The sequence below is a fragment of the Leopardus geoffroyi genome, chromosome X (genome assembly GCF_018350155.1).
Source record: "Leopardus geoffroyi isolate Oge1 chromosome X, O.geoffroyi_Oge1_pat1.0, whole genome shotgun sequence".
Lineage (NCBI taxonomy): Eukaryota > Metazoa > Chordata > Mammalia > Carnivora > Felidae > Leopardus > Leopardus geoffroyi.
The window spans coordinates 2,611,701-2,636,746 of NC_059343.1; the positions used below are offsets into that span (position 1 = coordinate 2,611,701).

The following is a 25,046-nucleotide window of genomic DNA, read 5'->3' on the forward strand; positions in this document are numbered from 1 at the left end:
GTGTACGTGGGGAGGGTGGGTGAAGGTTTCTGTGTGCTGTTATCTGAAGGAGGAAAAAGGATATATTCCATGTAAATGATGTATTTGCAATGAAAACAAGATGATGCATAACATGAAGTATTCAGGTGGTTCCAGATTTACAACATCCCCTTTGTTTAAAAAATACCTATTTTTGAGGTTATATTGTATGCAAAATACAGATGCCGTAAATGGGTGCATTTGGGATGCAATTGTCAAATGTTCTCAAACTTTCCATCATTAAATATCAGCTCATTGTTTAACCCCTCACATTAGATGTTTGCTATTTTTTTTTTCTTCTGGTGAAAAGAATTTGGGTTTTACTCCTATATCATATCATCTTTTTTTCCACAAAGTTTAACAAGTGGTCCCAAATAATAATTTAAAAGATAAATAGAAGAATCTTGCTTTAGAACTTGAATGACTATATTTAAATAGATATTTGCTACTATTATTCTTAAGCAATATTCAAGACAGTTACCACTTTACTCAGTGTTTTTTCCGACCCTCACCAGGTAAAGCCACATGGAGGTTTAACAACGTCTCCTGGAACTGAAAAGCAATTATAGCAAGATTCCAGGATATGAATTAATAAAAGGCACTTTCCTGTATACCAGCAGTGAACAGGGAGAATTGAAATTTTTTTAAAAAACTCTATTTACATTAGCACTCAAAAAATGAAATACTTAGGCATACATTGCACAAAACTTGTACTACAAGATCTATATGAGGAAAACTACTATACTCTGATGAAAAAACAATTAGAAGCATATAATGCATGGAGAGACATTCCATGTTCATGGATAAGGAAGACTGAATATTGTCAAGATGGCTAATGCTTCCTGACTTGATCTAGAGATTCAATGCAATCCCAGTTAAAACCCCAGCAAGCTCTTTTATGCATTTCAAGAAACTGATTCTAAAGTTTATATGAATAAGAAATAAAGTTTATACACACTCCCCAGAGATGTTACATTTTTAAACAAACCATGTATTTTTTTTTCCCCAGTGGGAAAACCTCTTCCCCCAAATATATCCAAGGATTTCTCTCACCCTTAATTGTAGAGTCTGCTGCTGAAAGTTCATGTCCTCATAGACACTGGCTGTTGATCTTATGAAAATATTTAAGCAATCATAAATCTCTACGCCAGAGATCGGCAAACTATTTCTACAAAGGGTCAGATAGTAGGTATTTTAGGCATGCTGGCTCAGGCAGTCTCTGCCGCCAATTTGTTAAAGAACATTTTTAGCAACTCATTAAGGTGTGATTTACATACCACATTTTCACCCGTTGCAAGGTACAATTCAGTGATTTTTTGCAAATCTATACAGCTGTGCAATCTTCACTAGAAACCCATTTCAGAACATTTACATTAGTTCCAATAGGTGCCTGTGCCCATGTGTAGTGAGGACGACATCGAGCCCAGGTAAGTATTCATCTTTCCTCTTTATTTTTTATATTTATTTACATTTTATTTATTTATTTTTTATTTTTTATGTTTAAGTAATCTCTACACCCGACGTGGGGCTTGAACGTCCAACCCCAAGATCAAGCGTCGCATGAGCTGCCGACAGAGCCAGCCAGGCATCTGTCATCTACTTATCAAGAAAACTGTGGCTTTTGCAGAAACTTCAGGTCAAGGAGTCATAGAGTATGTAGTCTTTTATGACTGGCTTCTGGTTTTTAAGGTTCCTTCTCATGCTCTATTGCATCAGACATTTGTTCCTTTCAACTGCGGAACAGAACTCCACTGTATGGATGGACCACATTGTCTTTATTCACCCAGGGATGGGCGTGTGGATTGCTCCCAACTTTTAGCTTTTATGAATAATGGTGCTATGAACATGGGTCCAAGTGTACAAACGACCAGTGAAAAGATAACTTGAGGGAATGCACAGTTGCACGGTGGTCAGAGTCAACCACAGTATATTATATACTTGAACAATTGCCAAGAGAGTAGATATTAAATGTTCTCATTACACATACATGCGCGTGCAGTCATTATGTGATGTATGCACAGTTTACCTAACCCTACCTTCATCATTAGATCGCGGTATGTGAAGTGTACCAAATGAACACATTGTACCCCTTAAACTTACATCAGAGTGACATGCCAATTAAATCACAAGCTTTAGCTCTGCTGATTTAGTGCAAAAGGGTCCATGGACAACCCATAAATGAATGAGTATGGATGTTTTCCAGTAAAGCTGCATTTACAAAAATGACTGCTGGGCTATAATCTTCTGGTTCCTTGGTTTTGTTTTGTTTTGTTTTGTTTTTTGTTTTTTTTTTTAACTAGATGCCTGGAATTAGGAAAACTTACCATCACACCATGTGCTTTTTGGTTGATTGCCTGTCCCCCTGGCATTCCATAAAACCCAACTGGTTCAACAAGTTTCCTTCTGCAATGTAAAGATGACTACTGCTGGGGCCCCTGGGTGGCTCAGTAGGTTGAGCATCTGACTTGGGCTCAGGTCATAATCTCATGGTCCGTGAGTTCGAGCCCCATGTCGGGCTCTGTGCTGACAGCTCAGAGCCTGGAGTCTGCTTTGGATTCTGTGTCTCCCTCTCTCTCTGCCCCACACCAGCTCATGCTCTATATTTTCTCTCTCTCTGTCTCTCAAAAATAAATAAACATTAAAAACTTTTTTTAAAAAAAGACTGCTACTGATAAGGGGCGCCTGGGTGGCTCAGATAGTTGAGTGTCCAGCTCTTGATTTGGGGTCAGGTCATGATCCCAGTGAGGGCATCCACACTGAGTCTGGAGCTGACTTGGGATGCGCGGTCTCCCTCTCTCTCAAATAAAAATAAATAAATACATTTTAAAAAAGATTGCAACTGTTAATTTTCCAAAAGTACTCTAGGGCATTCTTCTCCTCTATTCATGTTTCCAGAATCTCTTCACAAAAACAATAATAAAGAAGAAGTTCATTTTTGCTAGGAATAGGGAATTCTCGTGCTGGTGGATTTATGTGACATTTTCTAGGAACTCAGAAATGTTGACGGCAATGAACTTGAAAATGAAGTACATTAAGCTCCTACTTACTCCCAAGACAAAATCACTTTTCAAGAGTATATTCCAAATACCAGATGCAGAAATTCTCCTTCAGAAATACAACCGTGACAGGGCAGCAAGGTTCTTGCCACTCTGAACAGTTTTGGAAAAAACTCAGCTCAGACCTTAAAATGACTGACTCATGGCTAAAATAAAGGCAATAAAACTGAATTGAATTAATCACAAAATTACACCCTGAAGGGAAAATAAGACTACATTAGAATAAGTATATGTTGCCGAGTACAGGACTCCTAGTAAAGAGGTGTAATTTATAATCTGTATCAAATTGTTTCCACGGCATTTTTAAAGTTCAAGGTTACAAGCGAGATTCTATAGAAGTGGTCCTACTTTTCCACTCCTTTTAATCCCTGCCACCGTCCTGATAATTCACAGCAATATGCACGAAAAGGTCTTCCTTTTGAGGTATAAACAGGTCGGCCCTATAATTATCATTCATACTAGGACATATCTGTGGGTGGGAGGGAATAGTTATAATTATACAGGAACATGTACCATATCCCAAGGATTTCCTACGTAAAAGTAAATTGCCTTCAATTTAGTAAACTCTGACTATAAAAATAATCTTATTTACATAAAATAATGCCACCAGCTTAATGATGAGAAATTAAAAAAAAAAAACCAAAAAACTCTTGAACGGTTGCGTACCTACCATTCAGAGTTAGTGAAATAATCTGTTCATAAACGATGAGTGAAAAAAAAAAACAAAACTACACAGACAAGAAAAATCATTGATCAACATCTATGTGCCAGCAGGACGCTGCTGAGCTCTGGCCATTCTTTCAATAAACGTCCATAACGTGCCATCCAAGTCACCTGTTGTAGGTACTTTGAAGAGACAAAGGTCAGGCATAGCCACATTTAGGGAGAAAGAAATGAGGTGTTTCCTAGTTCCTGGGTTGGGAATGCTGATGCCTACTGGAAATCATCACACCTTGAAAAATATAGACAGAGGGGCGCCTGGGTGGCTTGGTCGGTTAAGCGTCGGACTTCGGCTCAGGTCATGATCTCATGGTTCGTGGGTTCTGGCTCCGCTGTGCTGACAGCTCAGAGCCTGGAGCCTGTTTCCGATTCTGTGTCTCCCTCTCTCTCTGCCCCTCCCCTGTTCATGCTCTGTCTCTCTCTGTCTCAAAAATAAATAAACGTTAAAAAAAATTAAAAAAGAAAAATATAGACAGAATGGAGTAAAAAGATTTGGGTAATTGACACGACCTTTCCTCCTCTAAGTGTGCATTCACTCTGGGCAAAATGAATTCAAGACATTTATGTGATAACCAAAGGTCTATGTCCCGGACACTTGTAAGCAAGGGTCCAGATCTCAGTATGGAATTGTAGGCTGGAGATACAGACTTGCAACGACTAGGACGGGGGGGTTTGAAACGTGTGTATATGGACTCATGCACACATGCACACTTACATACGCATATTTAAATGATGTGGTTATGTGTATGTGCATAAAATATGTAATTGATAATATAGACATATGCACGCATGTTATCTATGTAGGCATACATACATGGTCATATATCCATACATCTCAATTCCGTCTTTTATATACACAGAATTACATAATTTTATGTATACCTAAATGATGAATGTCTGTATCTCTGTATCATGTATCCATCATGTCAATCTACCTTCAGCATTTATTTATCATCTATCATCCATCTATCATATGTATAATACATCACATCTGTTGTATGTATGTATGCGTCTATCTATCTACCTACCTACCTATCATCTATCCATCCATCATATCTATCTATCTATCTACCTACCTATCATCTATCCATCCATCATATCTATCTATCTATCTATCTATCTATCTATCTATCTATCTATCATTGGTCTTATCTATGTATCTATCTATTTATCATTGGTCTTATCTATCCATCCATCCAACCATCCATCATATCTATGTATGTATGTATGTATGTATGTATGTATGTATGTATCTCTCTATCATCAGTCCTAACTTTGTCCATGCGTCCCTGTATCTATCTATGTATCTATCTATCTATCTACCTACCTACCTATCATCTATCCATCCATGCACCCACCATATCTATCTATCTATCTATCTATCTATCTATCTATCTATCTATCATTGGTCTTATCTATGTATCTATCTATCATTGGTCTTATCTATCCATGCATCCAACCATCCATCATATCTATGTATCTATCTATCTCTCTATCTCTCTATCATCAGTCCTAACTATGTCCATGCATCCCTGTATCTATCTATCTATCTATCTATCTATCTATCTATCTATCTACCTATCTATCTACCTACCTATCATCTATCCATCCATCATATCTATCTATCTATCTATCTATCTATCTATCTATCTATCTATCTATCTATCATTGGTCTTATCTATGTATCTATCTATTTATCATTGGTCTTATCTATCCATCCATCCAACCATCCATCATATGTATGTATGTATGTATGTATGTATGTATGTATCTCTCTATCATCAGTCCTAACTATGTCCATGCATCCCTGTATCTATCTATGTATCTATCTACCTCCCTACCTATCATCTATCCATCCATGCACCCACCATATCTATCTATCTATCTATCTATCTATCTATCTATCTATCTATCATCTGTCCTTGGTCTTATCTATCCATCCATCCATCTATCATATCCATCCATCCAACCATCTATCATATCTATCTATCTATCTATCATCAGTCCTAACTATGCCCATGCATCCCTATATCTGTCTGTCTACCTATCACCTATCATATCATATCTATGTAGATGTCATCTGTCTTATCTATGTATCTTTCTGTCATGCACCTACACTGGTATCCACTTAGCATCTGTCATATCTATCTTGCTATCATCTCTCTATACTGGTATCTGTCTACAATTATCTAATTTTGACCAGCTGCCTAAAGAAGTCCAGTCACAGGGCCCTTGAAGGCCCCTAAAATTATTAAGATCAGAAGAGACCCCACTAATGGAAGCAGAAACTTACGATTAAATAAGAAGTATTAGTGTCACAGAATCCAGGGACACTGCCTGTTACAATAGCATGGCGAGAATTCACTCTCCACAAACGTTTGTTTCCACTGACATCTTGAGGGCTGAAGAGTGCTCAGTGAGAAGAATAATTGTGACAATCTTTACCTGAACATAACTTGCTCTCCTAGACTGAGATAACCCGCCCCGTGCCATCTGCTCATCTCAAACAGCGGGATTCATTGCTTCCTGAAAAGCCAAAGGTAGCCATTAAAAAATAAATAAATAAATGAGTCTTCAGTTCGAAAAATATAAAAATTACAAATAGCACTGTTGATAAATTATAACCTGATGGGGTTTCCTCGGACCGCGCTGAATTTCCTTCCATTTTGTGTCAAATCATTTTAAGACAGTAGCATCATTCACCTTCTGGAAGGAACTATAACTTTGCACATCTTTCGAAGCAAGGAAGTCCACTGTCACAGTGGGGGTGGTGTCCAAAGCCACAGGGTTTTTAGATCTCTCGGCCACTGAGGATTGGAAGGTGTGCGTGGTCAGTGACCACGATCAACGTGGGCTGCGGAACTCATCCGGTAGGAGCCATCAGCCACGGGAAGTTGATTAAGTGGAACAACCTTACTGTGCAAACGCTCAAGTCACTCTATAGGGAAGAGCTAAGAACTGCCCAGGAAGGGGCCCCTGGATCGCTCAGTCAGTTAAGCATCTGATCTGATTTCAGCTCTTGTCACGATCTCACAGTTCGTGGGTTTGAGCCCATCAGGCTGAGCGTGAAGCCTGCTTGGAATTCTCTCTCTGCCTCTCTCTCTGCCTTGTCTTGCTCATGCTCTCTCTCTCTCAAAATAAATGACCTTGAAAAAATTAACAACAACAAAAATATCCTACAAGATATCACCAAATACCCAAGCTAGATCTGGACATGCTCCTAATGTGAACATTAGGAGAGCACATCTGTGGTCAGCAGATGTCTCCAGAGATGTCCATGCAAACCCCTGGAGCCTGTGGAAGCTGGAGACCGCCCTTAAGGGAACGCCAGCAGGGACGTGGGGGTCTCAGTCCTAACAACGACGGAAGCAGGTGAATTCCGCCAACAAGCAGAACCCGCTTGGAACCAGTAAGAAACAGACGCGGCGGTCCGCCCTGAGACCATGTGCCCGGCGCAGAAGTCGGACAGATGCGGGGCGAGAAAGGAGAGCGAGTGTCCTGTTCGTGCAAATAGGCTGGGAGAGAGGAGAGGAGTTAGAGAGACAGGTGCACTGCTAAGTGAACCACACGTGATCGGGAGTGAAAACCAGGAGGACGTGGAAACACGTCCAGTCCGGCAGTGGATAAAGGCAAGACAATGAAAATGAAGGCAGGGGAAAGCTTCTTCTGTGGGGTGGGCGGTGACAGACACATGACAGGGGCAGCACTGATGATGATTTTCACGGTCACAGGGAGGACCCGTTTCTTCACTGTGTTGCTGGTGCATTACATCTGCAAGATTTGCCACAGGCGTGCGGAGCTGTTTATGCCACACGTATTTCATTTTATTTTTCTCAGGTTTTATTTGTCAGAGAGAGCAGGGGAGGGGCAGAGAGAGAGGGAGAGAACATCCCAAGCAGGCTCTGTGCTGTCAGTGCAGAGCCCGATGCGAGGCTCAATCTCAAGAAATGTGGAGATCATGACCTGAGCCGAAATTAACAGTCGGGTGCTTAACCCACTGAGCCAGCCAGGCGCCTTGCTATGCATACATTTTAAACCTGAAGGTCAGGGCGCCTGGGTGGCTCGCTCGGTTAAGCATCCGACTTCAGCTCAGGTCATGATCTCACCGTTCATGAGTTCGAGCCCCGCGTCTGACAGCAAAGAGCCTGCTTTGGATCCTCTGTCTCTCCCTCTCTCTCTGCCCCTCCCCTGCCCGCTCGCTCTCTTTCAAGTAAGGAAACATTTAAAAAAATAAGTGATAAATAAAACTGAACATCAACGATACATCGATTTGCTTCAACAAGTCAACATACACACAATGTAACAAATTGCACCTTTTGCTAATCTATCTGCAACATCCATAATGCCGTAGGCTGATACATACGATCTGCACACACAAGTCTGTACTTTATAGCAAACACAGGTGGCTCCATGAAAATCAGGCAAAATATATGAATAGGCTGAGGGGATTTTGTTCCTATGAAGATCGATGAAATAAACGACAAGATCCTCAAAGTTAGTGCTACATTTCAAAATTGCAACCTAAAAGTACATTTGATTGTGAACCTCGCTTTGTCAAGTACTGACGTGTCAGAACACTTGATAAAGGCAAGCCCGGTGGGGAGGTAAGGATCCCCAGGCACTTGTGATGGGAGTGTGCGTTTTTAACAACTGAAAGAGAAAGGTGTCTCTACCTATGAGGTTGAAATCAGTGAAAAGGCTGAATCCTGTGCACCTGCTTTAATGGATTCCTTGGGACTACCTCGTGTATGTGTGCTAGGAGTGAGACAGGATGTGTGCTCTAGCATTGCATGAAAGAAATAAAATAAATGTGGGCGCCCGGGTGACTCATCCAACTTCAGCCCAGGTCATGATCTCACCGTTCATGGGTTCGAGCCCCGTGTGGGGCTCTGGGCTGACAGCTCAGAGCCTGGAGCCTGCTTCAGATTCTGGGTCTCCCTCTCTCTCTGCCCCTCCCCAACTCGTGTTCTGTCTCTCTCTCTCTCTCCCAAAAATAAATAAATATTAAAAAGAAAGAAAGAAAGAAAAGAGAACCCACAAACATAAAAAAAACCTGAAAAGGACCAAAATGCCCATGAATAGAAGAAAGTTATGTTGTGTGACCTACTCCCATAACATACACCACTGAATGCATGTTTCAAAAATGTAAACTGTATCTACATGAAATCATAGGACTATTTCTCAAAACAAAATAACGTGAGAGAAGTGAATGCATGGTATCATATATTATTTATAGATTTTTAAATTGAATAATTTCCTAAAGTTATTATAGATATGCTTACATTTAGGAGAATTATTAAAAAAAATGCTGTGTTGGGGCACCTGGCTGGCTCAGTCCGTGGAGCGTGCAACTCCTGAACTTAGGGTCATGAGTTTGAGCCCCACGTTGGTCCGGGGACATTACTTTAAAAAACAAAAACCCAAAAAAAACAAAAGAAGGATTTTTTTTAAGTGCTGGGTTGTTCGAACTTAGGATAATGATTCCTTCTGGGGCGCCTGGGTGGCTCAGTCAGTTAAGTGTCTGGCTTCGGCTCAGGTCATGATCTTATAGGTCATGAGTTCGAGCCCTGCATCAGGCTCTGTGCTGACAGCTCGGAGCCTGGAACCTTCTTCGGATTCTGTGTCTCCCTCTCTCTCTGCCCCTCCCGTGCTCATGCGCTGTCTCTCAAAAATGAATAAACTTAAAAAAAAAAAGAGAATGATTCCTTCTGTGAGGCAAGAGATAGATCTTTCCAAGAGATTTACATCTTGGAAAGATGTAAATAGTTTTTAAAACTGTATGAAAATAAACAAGCTAGACACAATGTAGATCTCATCGTTTACTGTGGCACTGATGTCAGAGATGTGTCTGTGTATCCAGGTATGAGAAGATAATTAAAATCATAGTTCTCAAGAATGTAAATTAAATCTGGGGCGCCTGGGTGACTCAGTCGGTTAAACGTCCAACTTCGGCTCAGGTCACTATATCACAGTTCGTGGGTTCCAGCCCACGTCGGGCTCTGTGCGGACAGCTCGGAGCCTGGAGCCTGCTTCGGATTCTGTGTCTCCCTCTCTCTCTGCCCCTCCCCTGCTCTCACTCTGTCTGTCTCTCTCTCTCAAAAACATTCATTAAAAAAAAAAATGTAAATTAAATCCACAATAAAATAGAGATATTTCCTGGAGGTACTACTTTTCTAAAAACGCCCCAGCAGCAAGCTGCTGACAGATCTGCTGGGAAGGCTGAAAGACAGTGGGTAATTCAAACACCTGTATGTGACCTTTCCCGTCCAATGGAACCCCAGGTCTTGAGGGTGTGAGGCCACATGTATGCACTCAATTTCATTGCCACGACTGAATGCATTTGGTCTTTGCTGACCTACCTCCTGCCTCCCTCTAAGGACAGGCTGCCAACGGAGGAGAGGGGTAAGCAATGGGCCCTGGTAGAGACCCTTTATTTGCAAGTGAACTTTTGGACAAACGGACCCGGGGTACCGTGTTCTACCTTCTCCCTGTTGCCCGTCTATCACCTCAAAAGGCGTTGCAAGTGTTGATCCGTGTCTATGTTTCAACTGATCATAGAATGAACATCCCCCTTGGAGCTCAGATCTAAGCCACTTGCTTTAAGCGAGCTTTCCACCAGACTCATGCATTGCAAGACCACGTCACGCCCCGTTCGGTTGCATTTGCACGCCGTTCTGATCCCGTTGATATACAGCTCTGTCCTGGCCAAGGAGGGAAGGACAGAATTTCCACGCCAGTTGGTGATGGGGTCGAGCTCCAATTCTCCTCCACGGGTGCACAGTCTGATCTGATTGTCTAACTACCGGACGGTCGTAGAAACTGAATAAATATTTGATGACAGAGCAAATGGAAGCCATATTAGATGCAACTTGGCAGAAAGGACAAACACCTACCAAGACAGCAGACAACGGGAATTATTTCTAAGACAGTCGGGGCTGCCATGTATGTGTCCCGCCCACAGGAAAACGCGCATAAAACGATCACTTTCTAGAGCTACTGCTGGGGAGGGGAAGGCTGGTTGCTTCCAATGTGGTTCAAGACATAAATATACCAGGCAACCTAGCACATGGTTTTGTTTTGTTTTGTTTTTTCTTCTGAGGACAGAAAGTATCAAACAGTCGCACACGCACAAGACTTCAAGGAAAAATGCGACACACGACTGTGTCTACATCACTGACGGCAAACGAAGAAGGAAGGGAGACAGTGAGTAGGATTTCCTGCCATAGAGAGATCGTCTCTACACAAGGGAAGAATCGACCTAATATCAAAACAAAAGGAAAATACCAACAGCAACAAGAAGGCCTGCGGACGGGGGTGCCAAGTCCAGGAGGCAGAACAGAAAGCACAGGGGATGTTTACGGGGTCAGACGCAGGTCTGGACAAAGGTGTTCCCAATTCACGGTGAGGGAAATTGAGTTTACAGAACAGGGAGACTTTCACGGTCTGGGAAAGCAAGGTACCGCTGGCGAGAGTCCAGGCATTGGACAGGACACCCCTGCTCGAAGGTCAACCAAAACCACGCATACGTTGGGATTCCTCCCACGCATGACGTTAGATTTTTAGAACGAACGTGTAGATCCACACATTTCTCTACACTTTGCGTACTCTCCGCAAAAGATATATGGTGGAGCCATTTGGGCAACTCTTTCCTCCAGACATTACACCTTCTGCTCTCGGTGAGCATCTTGATGGCTTCGGTTCTTTGTTCGATCAGCACGCTCGTGATGATGCAATGCCATTATTTTTCTATCCCTTTGGTGCAAATACATGAGAATCTCTTTAGGTTATGTAGCCAGAGCTGGAATAATGGGGCGTTACAGCATACGCGACGCAGTTTGGATTCCCAAAGACGTGTGTTGTGAATAGCTACACGCCCATGGCAGGTTAAAAGTACTCCTGTGATGCTAAGAATGTTTCTGTGACGCTGCAACACAGTCAGGGCATCTCGTTACTGGATTAATTATGGTCTGTGGGGCGTTGCCTCTCTAAAGTTATCATTTATCCCTTTGTAATTACTGTGTATCTGTGGGAGATGGTTGGAGACCATGAAAACATTGTCCTTTTCTTGGCTAGTTCAGACTTTATATTGGCCTCATTCCTTCCAGAGGTATCAGAAATTCTTCTCTAAAGTAGGGGTCTCTCTTGTTACCCATTTAGTCATGAAATTACAACCGCTAGCTGCATGAACTTCACTGATTTTCAGGTAACCCTATGGGTTCTAATTTAGTGCTGTTGTTAGTGGGTCGTCCCATTTCCTCCCACTTTCTCATACCGGAAGCTCCTTCGATTTGAGGACTGCGTCCTTCCCACAAAACTTCAGACAGGTGCGGATTGAGAGATATTCAACAAAACACTTACCGTTATTCTTCAAGTGTTCGGGTCACGAAAGATCAGGAAAGATGTAGGGCCTTCCCCATGCAGGAGGACAGTCAGCCGCCGTGACCAAGATGTAACGTGGGGTCCCAGGATGGATCCTGGACTGGGAAAAACAAATACATAAAAGGAAATGGCATTTGAATTATGTGTGTACTTTGCAATCTTGTGCCAAAGTTAATTTCTTAGTTTCAATAACTGTAGCATGGTTTATACAGAGATCAATGTAGGAGGAAGAGGGGTGAAGGCAAGATCCCACTACCCCGTGTCCTTGTCCAAATCAACATGGCCAGATTCTGTTGTGCTCGTAGGCTATGAGAAATTTCTGAGATTTGTTTATCTTTCTGGTGACCCATGTTTTCTGTCGTTGCACCAATACTGGGCGGATATTTTAATTTTTTATTGATTATTCATTTATTTTGAGAGACAGTGAGCAATCGGGGAGGGGCAGAGAGAGAGAGACACACACACACACACACACACACACAGAATCCCAAGCAGGCTCTAGGCTGTCAGCACAGAGCCTGACATGTGGCTCGAACCCAGGAACTGTAAGATCGTGCCCTGAGCCGAAATCAAGAGTAGGATGCTTAATCAGCTGAGGCACCCAGGCACCCCAGTGGGCTGATATTTTAAATTAAATTATATAGATCTTACCAAAGAGTACTGAGAATTAAAATCTATTGAAATGTTTTCTCTTCCCCACATGCAAATATTCTGACACTGTCTGGTTAAGTATTCTCCTCCCAGCTCTTTGAACTTTGAATGATTTCTATGATCATGTGGCAAATGTCTCCTCGCCTTTATTCTACAGTGATCACCATTGTCTCATGGCAAAAACAGTTGTGATTTGCCTGAATTCACGCAGAGATGACAGGAATATATTCGGTCCCTGGGTACTTCAAGGATGGGAATGGCTAGTTCCTGCCTCTCATATTTTCAGGGTTCAGCAGAGCAGCTGCTAGGCGAGAAAAGGAAGAACGTGAGGAAATCTCACCAAATGCCAGGCTGTCCTTGGGAAGTGTGGGACTCTCTTCATTTCCTGCCTTAACCCCCATTCCAAACACCTGTAACTGTGAAGTTTCCTTTCCCATACGGCGGTTTAGACAGGAGAGAAAATTCAGGACTCTCCCTTTGGTTTTGGCCCTTTTACTGAATGTGGTCTTTCGTTTGCTGTGCCTTTGGGACATCCCTCCTTTGCATTATTGTGATTTTTATTTCGCAGGAGGAAATCAAAAAGTTGATGATACACATAGCTTTTTGTTTTCTGCACGTGGGAGTTGGTTAAGTGTTAAGCATCTATTTATTTATCCGATAACGTGGTCAACATCAAAAGTATTTGAAGACCGGTATGCTAGAAGGCGTGGTCACGCAGGGGCGCCTGGGTGGCTCAGCCGGTTAAGCATCCCACTTCGGCTAGGTCATGATCTCGCAGTTTGTGAGTTCGAGCCCCGTGTCGGGCTCTGTGCTGACAGCTCAGAGCCTGGAGCCTGCTTCGGATTCTGTGTCGCCCTCTCTTTGACCCTCCCCTGCTCATGCTCTGTCTCCCTCTGTCTCAAAAATAAATAAAACATTAAAAAAACAAAAATTAAAAAAAAAGAATCGAATGCAGGTTTACCAGACAGTCCTAATAAAACAGACTATCATTACTACAAGTTATCAAGCCCCAAAAGTTTTATGAGTAGGTTTCAGATGAACGCGTTCATGATCATGGGATGTGTCGTGACTTCCTGAATTTAAGGTTCAGACAGACAATGAGATAACGCAGTCACAGCTCAGCAACAAGTTCGGATATCGAATGAATGAATGAATGAATGAATGAATAAAAGAACAGAAACGAAATGTGGCAGACAGACATGGAGTAAAAACTGAATAAACGTGCACGAGATATTTTGAAACCATAGAACGTTAAGTCAACGGCATCACCTGGATCATATTAGCATGACTCATAATTCCTCCTACTGATGGCCGCCAAAATGGCAAGACAAGAGAGAAGTGTAGATGCCAGAAAGGACTGCATCGTAAGCCTTATATCCCCACTGTTAAGAAACCGAGGGTCGGTTTATTCAAGTATCAAACATCGTTTTTCTACGCTTGTCCAACATAAGACACGTATGTGGCTGCACAGAGCATCTGTAGTCTGATCCGAAACCACGTCTGCCTTCTAAATCCAAAACCAACTGGAATGATGTTTCCTGAGTTTTGTTCTGCCCCACCTCCAGTCCCCAAAGGAGACTTAATTCCTCCCTTCCTTGGTTATTTGCTGACTTTCGCAGGAATCAGGAGCTCTCAGTTTACCCAGGTCTGAACACAGCAGTAGGTCAACAATCTTGAAATCAGGGACCTTGGTCGACATGTGTTATGAGTCCAGGATGATTCAAGGCATCTCCTCAGGAGAATGATTTCCATAAGCGCTCATATTAGCATGCACAGCAGTGAGATTCACCTAACACACCCCATTTGGGATACACCTTAGTTATAAGAAGAATCTGGCCAATCGTTACTCATCCACAGAAGTGCATTCACCCAACGGAGCCCACCTCCTGGAGGTTTCTAATGCACTCTCTTCGTCAGAAAGACAAAGAAGAAATCCTTTATTTTTTTTGTCCCTGTAGACACGTAAGGTTTTGATGACCGCCATATTACCCACTGTTATTTCTAGGCTACTAAAATTTACTCTGCAATGAAAGGGAACATGATCTCCATGTCATACAATATTTTTATGCACAATTTAGGGGAGGGAGGGCATCTTTTCACCAAGTGGCTTTTCATGCTTTGAATGAGTGTTTACTTCTCCTTTTAGCAAAGTTTCATAAAACATGGCCCTACATTTTATGGAAATATTGACCCTCAATTCAGAAAAATCTCAACCTGAAGTTAAAGTTTTTAACAGGTACTTCTGAGATGTTTTTTCGTGACGAAGACAGACCACACTCAGTTTTCCCACTAAATTCCGGAAAAGAAATACCTCCTTATAAAATGTAACTTTGGAGCAAAGCCACATTTCTGATGAAAACAAACCGAATGTTCCCCGCGTTCAACATTGGACTATGGAAAGCATCTCTCCAAGATCCGTGTGGGTAGATGGGGACGTGGCTGGGTGGGGACATGCATCCTTCACACTGTAACTCATCACCACCGAGGCTCAGTCTGGAAAGGTGTTGGGCCAGAGTAGTATTTTTTTTTTTTTTTAATTTAAAAAAAAAATTTTTTTTTTCAATGTTTATTTATTTTTGGGACAGAGAGAGACAGAGCATGAATGGGGGAGGGGCAGAGAGAGAGGGAGACACAGAATCGGAAACAGGCTCCAGGCTCTGAGCCATCAGCCCAGAGCCTGACGCGGGGCTCGAACTCACGGACCGCGAGATCGTGACCTGGCTGAAGTCGGACGCTTAACCGACTGCGCCACCCAGGCGCCCCGGGCCAGAGTAGTATTAACACAAATCGACTGCAAAACGGTGTAGCAGAAGGGACTGCAAAATCCACTGTCCGTTTCTTCCACAAAAGGAATACATTTATCCCCATCTTGCAGTCTCTTTACACTGTTTCCCTACACTTAACATCAGGATTTGAGAGATTCCCCAGGACCTCCAGGATTTCTGTTCACAGCCCTCCAAAATAATAAAGCCACTTCCCTATCACATTGCCCCCAAAGTCTCATCTTATACATTTGCTAATTTTGTCTTGTTTTCCTGCAGTGAGAAGCAAGACATTAATGGGGGAAAAATGCAAAGCATGGTAAAGAAACGGTCATGGTTTTCCAGATCCCCACCAACTGAAATTATCTGAAATGATGCAAAGCCTAGAGGACGTCTGGGGCAAGTGTTCATGTGAGTATCTGCGGTGGGGAGACAGGCGGAGGCCAGGGCTCCCTACAGGGGAAACAAGAGAAGGTTTGGGGGCACAGCTTGTTAGATCTGCTCTGCGTGTTTTCTCAGGAAAACCACCACTGTCCTCGACGAGCAGTATCCCTGTAGCACCAAGAGTTGTGAGATGACAGTTGAAGAAACCATTCATGCACGATGCCCAGCAGGCTTCCTGTATTTTTCCTCCACTTTGTCTCCAACCAAACTGTCTGCTGCAGGGAGTCACAACCTGGGACACAGCCTCTTTGAAGGGCTGTGGTTTCTTGACTTCTCAGGTGCAATCTCCCTGCAGGACGTGGCTAACGAGTTGACACGGAACGAGGACGGCCAACAGGTCTACCTGATGATCCTCGGCCAACCTCGGACTTAGCTGGGGGACTAGCCTGGGCCTGGCATTCAGCTTCTTTCTTGGTCTGTTACTAGACTACTGGCCAGTAAGAAGGCACTAGGGGGAACCTGAGAGTTAGGAGGAGAGCAAAGGGGTCCTGCGAAGGGGGCAGCCAAGGGGTCCTTGCTGCCACACAACAGTGGACGGTTCCAGCAGCTTCCTGGAGCACTCCATCACACATGCTCCGGGGCGCCGGCCAGGGCAGCAAAGGTGTTCCCTGCAATTCTGCCCAAGCCACCGTCACAGATTAGCCCAGCCCTGCTGAGCACAGCCTCCCGGGGGTTACCCCCGGCAGCTCAGGGGCCCAGGTGCTGCTTCCTAGTCTGGAGCACCTGTCTATCCACCTGCTGTATCGAACCCCTACGGGAGCACACAGTGACGTCTGAGTCACCCTGACTGGACCCTGACAGATACATCTGGTGGTACGTCCGTAGAACCGGTGGGCCAGGGGCATAGCATAAAAGGCGACAGTTTGGGGCGCCTGGTGGCTCAGTCTGTTAAGTATCCGATGCTCAACTTTCAGCCCAGGTCATGATCTCACGGTTCCTGAGGTTGAGCCCCTGTGCCGGGCTCTGTGCTGGCAGCACGGAGCCTGCTTGGGATTCTGTCTCTCTCTCTCAAAATAAATAATATAAACATTTTAAAAAAGAGATAGTTTATATTCTATTACATCATATTATGTTATATATGTATTATATATTGCTAGATGATATTTGTTATAGAATATTTAATGCAAATGTATATATCATATGGTAGAGTATATTTGTTATATTTATATATTAGGTTATATTTATTTTATATATTTATATATTGCACATTTATGTTTATTACATATGTAGCTTTATATAGATACTGTGTATTTGTCTAATTTGATGTTATATATTACATATTTTAATACATCTTATATATTTATTACACATATTTATATATTACATTTTACACATGTATGTTATATTCATATTATATATCTTATATATTTTTTCCATTTATATTATGTTTTCTATATTTACTTATACATCACCCATATTTACAAATATGTAAAATATGTTAAAATGTAATATATAAATATTATATATTTGATATAATGTATAAACATATAAATATATTTAATATATGAGTATATATTTAGTATCTATAAATATATATTTTATTTTTTTATTTTTTTAAATTTTTTTTTTTTCAACGTTTATTTATTTTTGGGACAGAGAGAGACAGAGCATGAATGGGGGAGGGGCAGAGAGAGAGGGAGACACAGAATCGGAAACAGGCTCCAGGCTCTGAGCCATCAGCCCAGAGCCCGACGCGGGGCTCGAACTCACGGACCGCGAGATCGTGACCTGGCTGAAGTCGGACACTTAACCGACTGTGCCACCCAGGCGCCCCTATAAATATATATTTTAAATATATGCTATAAATTGCAGCTCAGTAATTTTTTTTAAGTAATGGGTATACCCTCTTCCAACTGAGCCAGCAAGTCTCCCCTAATTTTGTTGTTTGTTTTTTTTAATAAAATTCCAAGTTTATTTATTTATGAGAGAGCAGGGTAGGGGAAGGGAGAGAGGGAGACAGAGAATCCCAAGCAGAATCCACACTGTCAGCATAGAGCCCGATGTGGGGCTCAAACTCACAAACCGTGAGATCATGCCCTGAGCTGAAATCAAGAGTCACATGCTTAACAGACTGAGCCACCCAAGCGCCCCTAATTTTTTTTTAAAGATGATTCATGTTTATTCCTTTTTAGGGGGATAACACATTGCACAGAAAGCTCAGATATGGACCGACCCATACATGGTCCATTTATTGTCCACAAGAGAATTAATTACTAATGAAAAAGTTCCTTCTCCATGAACCAAACCATGGTAACAGAGAAACAAAGTCTTCTACACAAGCAATAAAGGAACAACTTGATATACTTAGGAGGAAATGTCTACGGTTTGGGGATGGAAATAGGAAAAAGCGATCATTGATCAGCTTTGAGAGATTCTGAAGTCCATCCACCTCTCCTCTGCAGATTTGAGAATCTGTCCGCTAGCTGGAAAGGTTGGAACGATTAAAACAGGTATTACACATAAGTACCTCACATCATGTGCAGTAATGGTCCCTATTACATCCTTGGCCTTGCCATATATACAGAGATACATAGATAGATACAGATATAGATAGCTATAGCTATCGATATATAGATACAGATAGAGACGTAGGTATATCTTCATGAGGTACCCACCAACATGAATTGAATTACTTGTTGTGTCTACTTTAAAATTATACATTTTCTGAGTCTGTATATTTGAATAAAGTTAAATGTAAAGCTTACATCAAAAAGTGCAGAGAGGGGAGTCTGGCTGGCTCACTGGGCTGAGCGTTCTTGACTCTTGATTTTAGCTCAGGTCATGATCTCAGGGTCATGGGATCTCCAGAGACGTAAGATCAAGCCCCGAATCAGGCTCTGCAGTGAGCAAGGAGTCTGCTTAGAATTCTCTCTCTCCCTCTCTCTCTGCCCCTCCCCGCCACAATCTTGTAACCCACACACGGTTTAACCACAGAATCCACGAAATTGCAACTTTTGTTTGGGCAGGAAAAGTTCACCTTTTTTTTTGGAAAACTTCACTCTTAATTTTGCTGTATTTGAATGATTCTTCTTAGACATACAATATAAGACTTTTGGCTGCATGAAAAAATACATAAATGCTTCAACATACATTTTCCCTTGTTTATTCCATATACCAAACCAAAGAAGTCCTAACTGGTAAATTATCTATTTATCCATCCATCCATCCATCCATCCATCCACCCATCCATCTGTCTATCTATCCTATCTACCCATCCATTCAGCAATCCCTATATCTATCATCTATCATATCTATCTATCACACATTTTCCCTTATTTATTCCATATACTGAACCAAAGACATTCCAACAGTTAAATTATCTATTTATCTATCTATCCATCTGTCCATTGTACCATCCATGCATTTATCATAGCCATTAATCTATCATATCTGTCCATTATTTTATCTAATATATATTTAATATACATATATATGTGTGTATATATATATATATATGTACAATCAAGTGATAGGTCACAGGAGTACGTGCTGGACATTTCCCAAGAATTAATTTTATTTTATTACAGGAGCTGGTCCTTCATCACGAGGATTCAAAAACCTGAGTTTGTAAATGCAGAGTAGAGCCATCACGACAGAAGAAGAAAATTCAAAATGACCAATGACCAACACTGATACACAATGTGAGAATGCCAAAAACATTTATAGCGTATGCCTCTCACTGACAGTAGACTATTAAAAGTAGCACATTCTCCATCAGCAGGCAGACTTAAGTGGCTAGCAAAATGGTAATTTGACTTTTTTTCCCCATAGACATAGAGTGCTTCAGGTAAACAAAATTCTCTTATTAGGCCTGATTCCGATCATCTCATGGGTCTCCTGCAGAATAAGGGGTTTGGTAAATGTTGATTTTTTAAGTTTTACTTATTTATTTTGAGGGAGAGAGACAGAGCACGTGAGCAGGGGAGAGAGGACAGAGAGAGAGAGACTCCCACGCAGGCTCCACACTGTCAGTGCAGAGCCTGACCCAGGGCTCAATCTCAGGAACCCTGAGATCGTGACCTGAGCCGAAATGAAGCATCAGACACAACAGAGCCACTCAGACGCCCAGGTTTTCCTTCTGATGGGCACAGAATACGCATGTATTGACCAAGGTTAATACATTGAATCTAGTTACAGGTTGAAATGAGATCATCCACTACGTGTAAGGTGACTTCATATTTTCATGTTCTTTTGTGATTTTCAGGTCTCATTGCTGGAGGACGACATTTTTTCCCCATCTCCGTTTCCTAAATACTTGGAGGGGGGGAATCTCACTCTTAAATCTGTGGACCAGCTCCAGCTTGTAAAATGATTGTGCCTTGAACGGTTTTCCTCCAGTTCCCCGTCTAAATTGTTGACTAATCTTGCTGTGGTCTGTGAAACCGCGGGCACATTTCAGTTCTATGTGAAACGACCCTCATATTCATTTGTAGTCGTGTTGTTAGGCCCTTTATGATCCTTCTGGATGTAAGATATAATAAAAGTAGAGGTCATTATCATTATGAGGACCATTTTCCCTTTTTGGAATGGCTCATGGCATTCTGAATTTGTAAGCGATCCTTATAACCTTCTCCCCAACCACAAAGTCAACTGCCCATCCAAGGTTCCAAGTCAACACGCCATTAGGAACAAATTTGTCTGCTGTTTAACTCCATCCACAGAATAGAAATCTTGCAGGCATCATTATATCTACATTACACACACATTTAATCACGTGCAAAGAGGAAAAGGGTCCGTGTTGGGGAAAGGTTACCTTCTGCTGTCTGCTTCTACTATGTCTAGGAGAGAAGACAGAATCAACCAACATGGGGAGCAGTGGCTTCATACTCGAATCCTCTCGGCTATGCTAATGTCAGAGGAGGAAACATCCACTTGTGTGAGACAGAGACAAAGGGAGTAGGGGAGCCTTCTGTGATACAGACAAGGTTGCCTTAATCAAACGTCATCACTAGGACCAAAGCAATACGTTTGGACAAAAACCTGCATCCTTCTGCGAGAAACCTGGAGAAACTTGGAAGATGCTGCATTCGATGAGGACCTGAGGAAAGCGAGAGTCTCTGCTGGGGAGCCACGTGCCAAGTGGGGGTCCTGAGAGTTGAGAAGTAGCTATTTTGAGAAGACTTGTTGGTAGACACAGAAGGGTTTATATTTATATATAGGTCTTGGTGTGAAGGCACGCTGACTGGGAGTCAGTGCCTTCTGGAATAGTAACTAAGCCCCAACCTACTCGTATGGGTCTAGACTTGAGTATATACTTCAAGTGACACAGAAATGGCTGCTCCGTGCAAGGATCAAACTCCACTTGGCTCTCCATCTGTCGTTTGCAGGAACACAACCCTCATTTTCCATCTTTAAAACAACAGACTTGATTATTCAGAGCAGTTTTAGGTTCATAGCAAAATTGAGGGGAAGGTAAAGGGATGTCCCCCCTCCCCCCCTCCCCACACCCACTTCTTGTACTCACACACAGCCTCCTCCATGATGAAGAGTCCCAGCAGAAAGGGCCGTTAGGACAGCATCCAGACTCTATCGTCACCCAGCGTCCATACTAGACATTAGGGCTCACTCTTGGTGTTGTGCACTTTTGGGGTTTGGGCAGAGGTATGATGGCATGTATACACCATCGTAGCCCCACACAGACCCTTTCTTTCAAAGCCATGAAGAGGGGTGCCTGGGTAGCTCAGTCGGTTAAGCATCCAACATTGGCTCAGGTCATGATCTCACGGTTCGTGAGCTCCGAGCTTGGAGCCTGCTTCGGATTCTGTGTCTCCCTCTCTCTCTGCCCCTCCCCTGCTCGTGCTCTCTCTCTCTCTCTCTCTCTCTCTCTCTCTCAAAAATAAACATTAAAAAAAATTTTTTTTAAGCCATGAAGAGTTTTTACAGAGGTGACTTAAGAGAAAAATACAGAGCATCCTGCTTAGAGATCTCATGAAACTGAGCCATCACCACAGAGGAAGAGAGTCACACATACTGAAGAGGTCATTACAACCCCCCCCCATTTTGTGCATAGATGATCCATGAATTTTAGAGAACTCTAAATAATTTCATTAAAATTGCTCAAACTATGGGTGCCTGGGTGGCTCAGTCGGTTGAGCGTATGACTTTGGCTCACGTCATGATCTCGCGGTCTGTGAGTTGGAGCCCTGCATCGGGCTCTGTGCTGACAGCTCAGAGCCTGGAGCCTGCTTTGGATTCTGTGTCTCCCTCTGTCTCTGCCCCTCCCCTGCTCATGCTCGCTCGCGCGCTCTCTCTCTCTCTCTCTCTGTCAAAAATAAACATTAAAAAAATTTTGATAAAAAAATAACAATGATGTACACCTGAAACTAACATAATTGTGGGTGTCAGTTATACCTCACTACAAAAATAAAACTGGATTTTACGGGGCTCCTGGGTGGCTCAGTTGGTTAATGGACCAACTTTGGGTCAGGTCATGATCTCATGGTTCATGAGTTCAAGCCCTGCATCGGGATCTGCCTTGACAGCGTGGAGCCTGCTTGGGGTTCTCGGTCTCTCTCTCTCTCTCTCTCTGCCTCTGTGCCACTCATGCTCACTCTCTGTGTCTCCAAATAAACTATAAAAAATATTTTTTAAAAATTGCCCAAGTCAGTGTTTGTAATTTCATTATTTCTGTTTATACTGACGTGTTGGTCCAACCTCTCAAAATTATGTAGTGCTCTGTCTCTACGTCCCATTTTTCTAGAGCTATAGACTGTTTCTATACTAACAGTCAACTGCTATATAATATTTCTTACCTAAAAAGTTAATAGATGTCTCCTAACATCTGTTATTCATACCCTGATGGCCTAGCCTCGATTTTGTAGTTCTTTTGTGCCCAGATTCCTGTTTTAATAGTCATTATGGCTCTCTGAGATTTACATACGGGGGAGGATGAAAAGTGCTGCCATGGGCATTTGCCCAAAATGCCAAGGGACGTTCATCAGTTTAGAGATTTTGGCATCCTGAGCTATAAGGTTGAAAACTGAACCCAGTCCGTGACCCAGGGATGGCTCAGCTCCAGAATGCTAACCCGAGCCGAATTCCTCCTCTCAAGGGTCTTTAAGAAATGCAACCAGAGGGCAAAATTGTTAAGAAAGATAAAAATCTCAGAGATCTCCCGGAAGCTGTGAGTCCATCATGACAGTCTCTTGCCTGAGTCTAGGTGCTGGGATAAACCTTACGAACAGAGCAAGGTACATGCAACCTAAGTCATTAAAGAGAGTATGGAACACAGCTATCCATAATAAAAGCACACCAAGTCAACATAACGGTCAGTCCTGAAAGTGAGATTTTCATGAATTTCTGGTAAAAGTCCAAAATTGGACCATCTTTCTTTTTTTTTACGTTTCTTCCCTAAGTACTCCTGTCTTAGATTTAAACATGCAGATGACAAACGTTTCCAAACATGAATACTGAACTGTGCATCATCTATGCACAGATTGTTTCCCTTGCTGAATTTACTTATAATTTATTTGCAATCGCTTCTACAATACAGAGAATAAGGTAGGGTCCAAAATTCCATTCCGCGTGGGCTCAAGCATAAACCTATTAATCAACGTATCAATACATGAACCTATAGCAATATGTTTATATGCATCATGTTATGCTATATATACGTATCAACATAATAACGGTAAGACGTTAGATAGGTTAACATACATATTCTATTTATAAATACAAAGCCCATCACCGTTTCTCATTAAGATTGTGCAAGAGTGAAATGCAGGAATTTGACTTTTTTTTTTTTTTCTCATTCCACATCTTCGCGCATTCGAACATTTTCTTTTCCGTAATGAGTTACCGAATCTCAAGTAAATTGTTTAAGTGCTCCGAGATTGAATCTGAGCTCCAAGCCAGTCCTAATGTATCACCATTTATTCCTTTTCCATTTCAATCTGGGGGCACGTGGGTCCCTTTATTAACTTTCAAACTGCTGCACAGAATGAGATGTAATTTTGCCACGAGCAACCACGAACAAACTGATACTCTGGTCACCTAGAACCGTCTGCTAATCCGCGCAGTTTCTCAGTGGAATTCTGACGGCAGCCTTTTCCTGATCATTAAGAACAAATTTTATTTTAAAATCCAATTCCCCACCACCCTCTTTGAAGTGAACTTGGGAGAAACCAACTAAGTTGAGGGGCTCTGGGGGAAAAGAACGTGGAAGGGGTAGGAGGAGAGAGTAAGAGATTCAGGTCAGCAGTTCCAAGGTGGGGAGGGGCCTCTTCGCCCCCCCACCACGGATTCAACTCAATTCTGACACGTCTACACAGAGCTCGTGCCTGGTCCCACATTTCAGGGCTCAGCCCTGCAAGACTCACCCCCTTTCAGATGCCAATCCCAAATCCAGGCTGGCAGCCGTGTCTGCCACCCCTGGGTGCGGAGTGGAGCCCCCAGGACCCCAACCCCGGGTGCCTGAAGGTGCTAGGGCGGGCGCAGAACTCAGAGAAGCATGGTACTCACCGGGCCACGGTTGATGGTGACAGGACAGGACTCAGGACCAGCCAGAGGAGTCATGCACAGGGCCAGGTGTGGGGAAGGGGGCAGAACTCCCGTGGCGTCTCCGGGAGCACCTCTCTCCCCACACCTGCGTGTGTCCACAGGCCAGGAAGCTCTCTGAACCCCCTCCCTGGGGATGTCTCTGGAAGTTTCCCAACAGGCCGGATGGAGGCCCACAGAGTCAACCTCCGGACCCTCCCCCTCCGCAGAGGGCAGGGGGTGGGGCGGAAAATTGCAACCCTGGGAGCCGAGGCTTGGTTGCCTTGGCGACCAGCCCCCTGCCCACAGACACCTCATTAACTTAACAAAAGACACCTTTCTGGCTCTCAGCACAGGAAATTCCAAGGGCTTTAGGAGCGGGGTTCCACAAACCCGGATTCACGCCAAACACAGTTACAAATCACAGGTGTTTTAAAGAGAAAAAAAAAAAAAAAAAGGCGAAGCACGCTTGTTTAAAATATTTGAAGGTGCCCATAAGAGAAACCCTCATCTTTTGTTTATGGTGAGTTTCTTTTATTTT

General features: G+C 42.8%; 1 long non-coding RNA gene across 1 annotated transcript in view; it reads right to left on the reverse strand.

The window, feature by feature from the left end:
* LOC123594844 overlaps positions 1 to 24,712 on the reverse strand; it is a 35,498-nt gene extending 10,786 nt beyond the window's left edge. Inside the window, exons 1-2 of the long non-coding RNA XR_006710905.1 lie at positions 24,491 to 24,712; positions 12,153 to 12,273 (exon numbers count right to left, since the gene is read on the reverse strand). This is a non-coding gene — a long non-coding RNA (uncharacterized LOC123594844). The remainder of the gene's footprint in view (positions 1 to 12,152; positions 12,274 to 24,490) is intronic.
* Between the last annotated feature and the right edge of the window lie 334 nt (positions 24,713 to 25,046).